At 52.5% G+C, this 6,009-nt stretch overlaps 2 long non-coding RNA genes across 4 annotated transcripts in view; both read left to right on the top strand.

Moving 5' to 3' along the window:
- The window catches only part of LOC108448872, a 7,507-nt gene extending 5,214 nt beyond the window's left edge, over window positions 1-2,293 (top strand). The window contains exons 2-3 of the long non-coding RNA XR_001864926.1: window positions 660-743; window positions 1,663-2,293. This is a non-coding gene — a long non-coding RNA (uncharacterized LOC108448872). The remainder of the gene's footprint in view (window positions 1-659; window positions 744-1,662) is intronic.
- Window positions 2,294-3,047: 754 nt separating this feature from the next.
- On the top strand, window positions 3,048-4,719 carry LOC108448873. 3 transcript variants are annotated; one of them, XR_001864930.1, is made up of 3 exons: window positions 3,048-3,730; window positions 3,915-4,416; window positions 4,506-4,719. It is a non-coding gene; the product is annotated as an uncharacterized LOC108448873 (long non-coding RNA). The 3 variants fall into 3 exon arrangements; XR_001864929.1 differs by having other exon boundaries at window positions 3,066-3,730; window positions 4,279-4,416; XR_001864927.1 differs by having other exon boundaries at window positions 3,066-4,416.
- Window positions 4,720-6,009: the final 1,290 nt, after the last annotated feature.

The raw sequence follows: 6,009 nt of genomic DNA, 5'->3' as shown, positions 1-6,009 counted from the left end.
ACCAGGTAGCGAAGAAGCAAAGCTGTGAGCACCAGTGTGGCAGAGGGATGCAGGGAAATGCTGCTGACAGACGCCCTGGTCCCTCTGAGGGCTGTGCTTGGGCATGGCCTGCTCCTCCAGCCCACCCCAGGCTGGCTGAGATTCATGCTGAAAAGGCAAAGTTGCTCCAAAAGTGGCTCCAGGGGCCATATCTGCTTTCTATGAAATTCAGTGGGAAGCAACCAGTGCTGGATGTCGCTCACTGACCCAGTTCCAAAGCCCAGGGGAAGCATGGGCCGCGATACAGGGACAGCTGCTTGGAGAGCGGGTGATGGAAGACTTGCATGATTTATTTATTTCCTGGGAAATAAGAAAGAAGAAGAAGAAGAAGAGAATTGTTGGATAAAATCAGCATATTCCAGGCTAAACTGTGCTGCAGCAATTCCTTGTGGGACTGGTGCTGAGCTGCTCAGTCCCCTGTAAGGGAGATTCATCCCTGCTGCTGCACGGTGCTCTGCAGAGCTGGGGGGAACATGGGGAAAAGGAGGGTTTGCTGTTACTGAGGGCTCCGCTCTTCAGTGCAAAAATGCCCTTCACTGGAGCAAGTTATCCCTTCCCTTTAGACAGGGGCTGCAATCAGCAGCATTGCCCACAGCTCACCCCATCTCCTCTGTCCCCAGGCACTCCGAGGGAGAGGAGGAGATCCGGAGAGAGGCTGGCTCTGACCCTCACACCACGTAACAGTGCTTCGGAGTAAAAGCCAGGTGGGATGCAGCAGCTACCTGGGATGATGCAACTTTGGGGGAATTGTGGGAAGGAAGTGCTGGTTTGGCGCAAAAAGCCCGGTCTTCAAGCATTTTAGTGGTGATTTTTTTGTGTTTCACCCAGGATCTATAGGTCTTCCTGCCTCTTGGTGAGGCTGTGAAGTCTCAAGAAAAGTGTCTTGCTCTGGAGAAAGGAAATTGAAACCTCGAATGGCTGGATTGGAAGGGAAAACCCCATTTTTGCATTACTTTCAGTAGCATTTCAGTTCCCAGATGAGGGCACACCCAGCCCTTTCTCTGTGGCCTCCCGCCTGCTGCCTGGATGCCAGGAGCATCTCGTAGGGACACAAAAGGCAGCAGAGCCGGGGTGATCCAGCTGGGGTGGGGTGGAAGGGGTGCAGGTTGCCCAAAGACGTGGATACCACGCCCCTGGAAGTGTTGATGGATGGGTTGGATGGGGCTTTGAGCAACCTGGTCTAGTAGAAGGGGGTTGGAATGAGATGGTTTTTAAGGTCACTTCCAACCTCAGCCATACTGAGATTCTGTGTGGGATTTGGGACTGATGTAGCTTTGTGTCCTGCTCAGTGACCCCAGGGAGTAAGGCCTGGCTCTGGGGTGTCCATCTATGGCTCCCAGCAAAGGTTGGGTCACTCACCCACCACTGCCTTGGCTCTGGGAGGGAATCTTTGGCATCAAGGGTGAGGGGACACTGGGTTGGGCTATGGGAGAAATTGGGGTCAGAGCTGTCTTTCCTATTCCCCCCTGGGCACTGCTGAATGCCCAGGGCAGCTCAGGGACTCACCATGCCCTGCCTTCCCTTTGGCAGATCCCCCAAGGCTTCTAACCTCATCTGTCCCAGCTCTCAACAAGCAATTAACCACAATTCACCAATTAACCCTGACTCCTTCTCATCCTGCAGCTCCCCTGCACTCTGCAGCCAGCACGAGCACATCCCAGCCTCGGCATCTACCGAAACCCTCAGCAGAACAACCCATGACAGCAACAAACCCACACCACCCAGCTGCCCTCCCACAGCTCAGGGAGGACCAGACTCTGGGCTAAATGCTGGGGCAGGAAGGAAATTTGCCTGCCTAAGGCTGAGCCCTGGGTCGTGGCCAGCAGTCCCAGCTGTGGGCATGGAGCGATTGGGGGTCCAGCTCCCAGCCATGGAGTTCTCACGTGCTCCGCAGCTTTCCCATGGATATAAATCCATTAATAAAAGATCAGTTTGCAGATGCAGCTTGCTGTAGATGACAGCATTAGAGGCACATCGGCTTCTCCTAAGCACCAGTCTCGTGCTGGGTTTATTTGGTCCATTTGTGGCAGGAGAAGAGTTGCTTTCGGCATTCAGAGATGTCTCGCGTCTGGGACAAGTAGCGGGGTGAGATATATTTTTGGCTCTATTTAGCCACAAAAATTTGGGTTTAGAATAAAGAGAAATATTCCTGTTTGCTGCCAAACTGAGGCAGACGATTTCTTGTGCAAGCCTTCGTTTGTTTGAGGACTCGGTGTCCTGTTGTAAAAATAAATGCTCTGATGGGAAAAGTCTATCGGGGTGTGCTGATCAGTCATTGGGAACAGTGGGCTCGCAAACATCAGCTTCAACCTAACTGGAAAAGCAGCTCCCAAAGCTTTTGCAAGTAGATGTTAGACAGAAGGAGACAGGTCTTTGGTTTTTTGGTGAGTGAAGTAGTCACAAGCTGAATCTTTCCTGTGGGCACAGTTGCTCTGGCCTCACCACGGCTGGCATGAATTTTCAGTGCCAAATACACCCAGTTTGCACCCAAACCAGGCTGTTTGCTCCTCCTGAGAGCCAGCCAGCTCTGACAGCCACAGGAGTAGGGGAAGGAGAGAGGCTGATGGTGGGGAAGAAGCCTGGAGTGTGGCTCCTGCCCAGGATGTTCCCAGCTGGTGTCAGCACCCTCTCCCCATCCTGGGGCTGTAGGGTCACCTCCCTGCCTTGGAGGTAAGGCCAGACATATGAACAAGAGCTCCCAGCATCTTGGTTCTCCACAGTGAGAATTTCACAATTGTATGCAGAGTTTTCCTAATGGATTTTTTTCCCTGCAAGTTTTTAAATTAAGATTCTTCAACCTCAGCTCATGTTAAACATTTTTTTCCCCTTCCTTTTATGATCAGGAGGAATAGAACTGGTTTTACCTGGAGCTGCCTTCATTTTATAGCAGATTAAAAGCAAGATAGAGAGTCAATAATGCCAGGAAGGGGGGTCAGGGGATGAGTACAGTGCTGTGGTGAAGGCAGCACTGAAGAGACTGGAAGCTGAAAAGACAAAAACTTACCAGGATTGAGCCTCAAAAGCAGAATCAGCTCCTCTGATGATATGAATCACCTGGATTCCCCTGACATACTGATACTGCTGTAGAATGGCTTTTGTGTATTGATTTAAGGGAAAATAAAGGTTAAGGGCTTAGCTGCAGAGGTGCTGTTCAGCGTGGGTGGGCAGAAATGAGCAACAAGGAGGATCTGCAAGGTCAGAAATGGGCTGGAGAGGAGCCCTGAGAATGAGGGGTGTATGCTGGGGCTATGAGGCCCCCAAGACTGGAGCAGAGCCTCACTGAGGGGAGCCCACTGGAGCCTGATCTGCAGGGTTAGCCCAGGCACAGTCATCCTGGGCTTAGCAAGAATCCAGATTTCAATCTGGACCTTTCCATCAATAACTCCGACCTTTCTCCCCATCTGGACTAGCACTCAAAAACTCCCGGAAAGGACAACATGGGGCCAGATGGAAATGGTGCCTGCAAATGTCACGGTGCTGCTGGGAACAGGGTCACTGCCCTGCAAACCTGGGTGCACAAACAGTGCTTGCTACATCAGCTGCAGGGGAGTGTGGTAGATTTGGGGGATAAAGGTTCCCTGAGCCATGGAAAGGCCAGCTCTCTGCCTGGGGACCTCCGAGAGGGTGGATTTCATGAGAAATGTTCTTTATTTACTCAGCCAGCCACAGCCAGCAGCTGAGCTCAGAGCGGGTGAGTCTGCCTGTAGCCAGCGGCTGCGCAAGGCTTGCTGGCCACGGCGAGGTGTTTGCTGTTTGCACGGAGATCTGGGATGGTCCCGGAAGGCCCTTGGTGGGTGGGAGTGGGAATTGGCTTAATTTGTTCATTGTGTCTTCTCTGCTGGCCAAAACCACCCTCCACTTCATGAGAAACGCAGAAGGGGTGGTGGCAGCTCTCACAGGTCAGGAACGGCGTCACCAGCGGTTTTCTGAGGGATGCTGATGGACATGGTCCCCCCATCGTGGTCACACTGTCGTGGAGATGTCGTTTGAGGAGGAAGGAAGGATTGTGACATCTCTGCTCTTCTTCTTTCCATCTCTGTCCCCACTAAAATGCAGTCTGGGAAAAACCAGAAAGGGGAACGAGATGTTGAGTGGGCTACCCCCAGCTGGGGGTTGGAGGTGCTGTGGGAGCCGCAGTCCCATGCAGTCGGGAGGAGAGGGTGAAGCTGTGGGGCCTTGCTGGGCCCAGCTCCCCGGGGTTTATCGGGCTGTCTGTTTTCATCATTTGTCTCTGAGAAGGGAAGTGGACCACACAGCAGCAGAAAGTCCTGGAAATCTGCGAGGGAGACCGTTCCCAGCACCCTTCCCTCTGCCGTCGCCCCTGTATACAGTTGGCTATGGAGGATGTATGGCTCTGTATTGCTCCAACTCAGTGAGGTAATGCCTCGGAATTCAATTCCTCCCCAGTTAAATTCCTAATCACAGCCAGCATGTGCACTTTCCCAGCTCTGACCCTCTTGTCTCAGTTGCACACGTGGTCTCTCTGACAAACCAAGTGGACCAGGACTGGGGTCACCTCATCTCAACTGCCCTGTCTGCTCCATCCCCAGCACATCAGACCCTGCTGTCTCTCCTCTGCTCCCGCTCCTGATGCATCCTAAAGGCTACGTGTGGCCTATAACTCCTCCTTTTCTCAAATAAACCAAAAAACCCAACCAAAAAAACTACAGTAGAAGCAAGGAGAGGAAATTGCTTCAAGTTTCTTAACTATCTCATGGAACAAAAATGCTTCATCAAATGTCCCTCATTAATGCTGATTTACTAAGAGGGCTGGGAAGTGGAAGGGGGAGACAATCCAGCTGCCTGTCTCAGTGCACGAGGGTCCTGGCCTGGGATCCAGGCTGGGATGGGAGGGCTGGACCCCCAACATAAGATTGGGGTGGTGGGTTTACCAGCAGAAGGTACAGTGGGGTGCAGGCTGCTGTGCACCCACGCCAGGCTGCCTGCACGCCAGGGCAGACCTGGCCCGCACTAGCACGGCAGAGAGGCAGCACACGGCTCCCTTGGCTCATGTAGCAGTTTGGAAATTTCATGGCTTTCTGAAGAAAAGAGCAGAAGTTGAGTACATTCAACCCAATTAAAACTCCAGAGGAAGTGCAGAGAGGCAGGATGTAATTACCCGTGCTGGAATCCCAGTTCGGAACAGGAGGCAGAGCTCTCCGGATCAAATTAATCCCTGGTGTAACTCTGCCGAAGTTACACCAGGGCTATAATTGGCCTGAAACATTTTAACTATCTCATTTAATGTTATTCATGCTCTGCTGGAGATGAGAATGTTTATCCTAAATGAGGGACTCTAATGCTCTGTAGCAATAATAGAGCGTGAGGCTTATGTGGTTTCTCATTTACAAGGATGCTGGGGAGGCCAGATTGCCACAGAAGATGAAGAAAATCTGGATTCCCCAAATCTTTAGCAATTTCTGGTGGTGGCTGCTTGTGGCCGTTGTCCTTCCTGCAGTGTGTTCACCCTCCCCACACCCAGGCTACCTTTCCATCTCTTGGAGAGAGAGAGATGTACCCCATACCCAGCCAGAGGCAGGAATAGCCAGAGGTGCAAAGTGATATGAGAGGGAATGGAAAGCACAGAGAGAGGCCATCCAAGATGAAAGCTTCTATAAATGAGCAGCAGTGAGATTTCCCAGAGACAGGCTTTGATTCCTGTGATGCAGAAAGAGGGGATTTCCATCAGTGAGGGCTGGCTCCCTGAGCCATTGCCGGGAAGCAGCCCCCAGGTTCCTGCAGAAGGAGCAGGGTCAGGGCTGCAGGCAGCTCAGCAAGCACACAGAGCACCACAGTCCCTGCTGCCAGCTGGACACCCCACGGACAGTGTTTCCAGCTGCCAGCCCCGGGTTATCCACCAGGATGATCCCAGGATCATTTGAGCTCCCACGCCAGAAGAAACCTGAGCACGATCCCTGCAGTGGGAGACAGCAAAGCACTGTCACCCTCCGTGAGGAGCATCCTCCAGGG

Source organism: Corvus brachyrhynchos, unplaced genomic scaffold (genome assembly GCF_000691975.1).
Source record: "Corvus brachyrhynchos isolate BGI_N302 unplaced genomic scaffold, ASM69197v1 scaffold148, whole genome shotgun sequence".
NCBI classification, from domain to species: Eukaryota; Metazoa; Chordata; class Aves; order Passeriformes; family Corvidae; genus Corvus; species Corvus brachyrhynchos.
The sequence above is the reverse complement of the archived record's forward strand: the minus strand, read 5'-3'. Positions and strand labels throughout refer to the sequence as shown.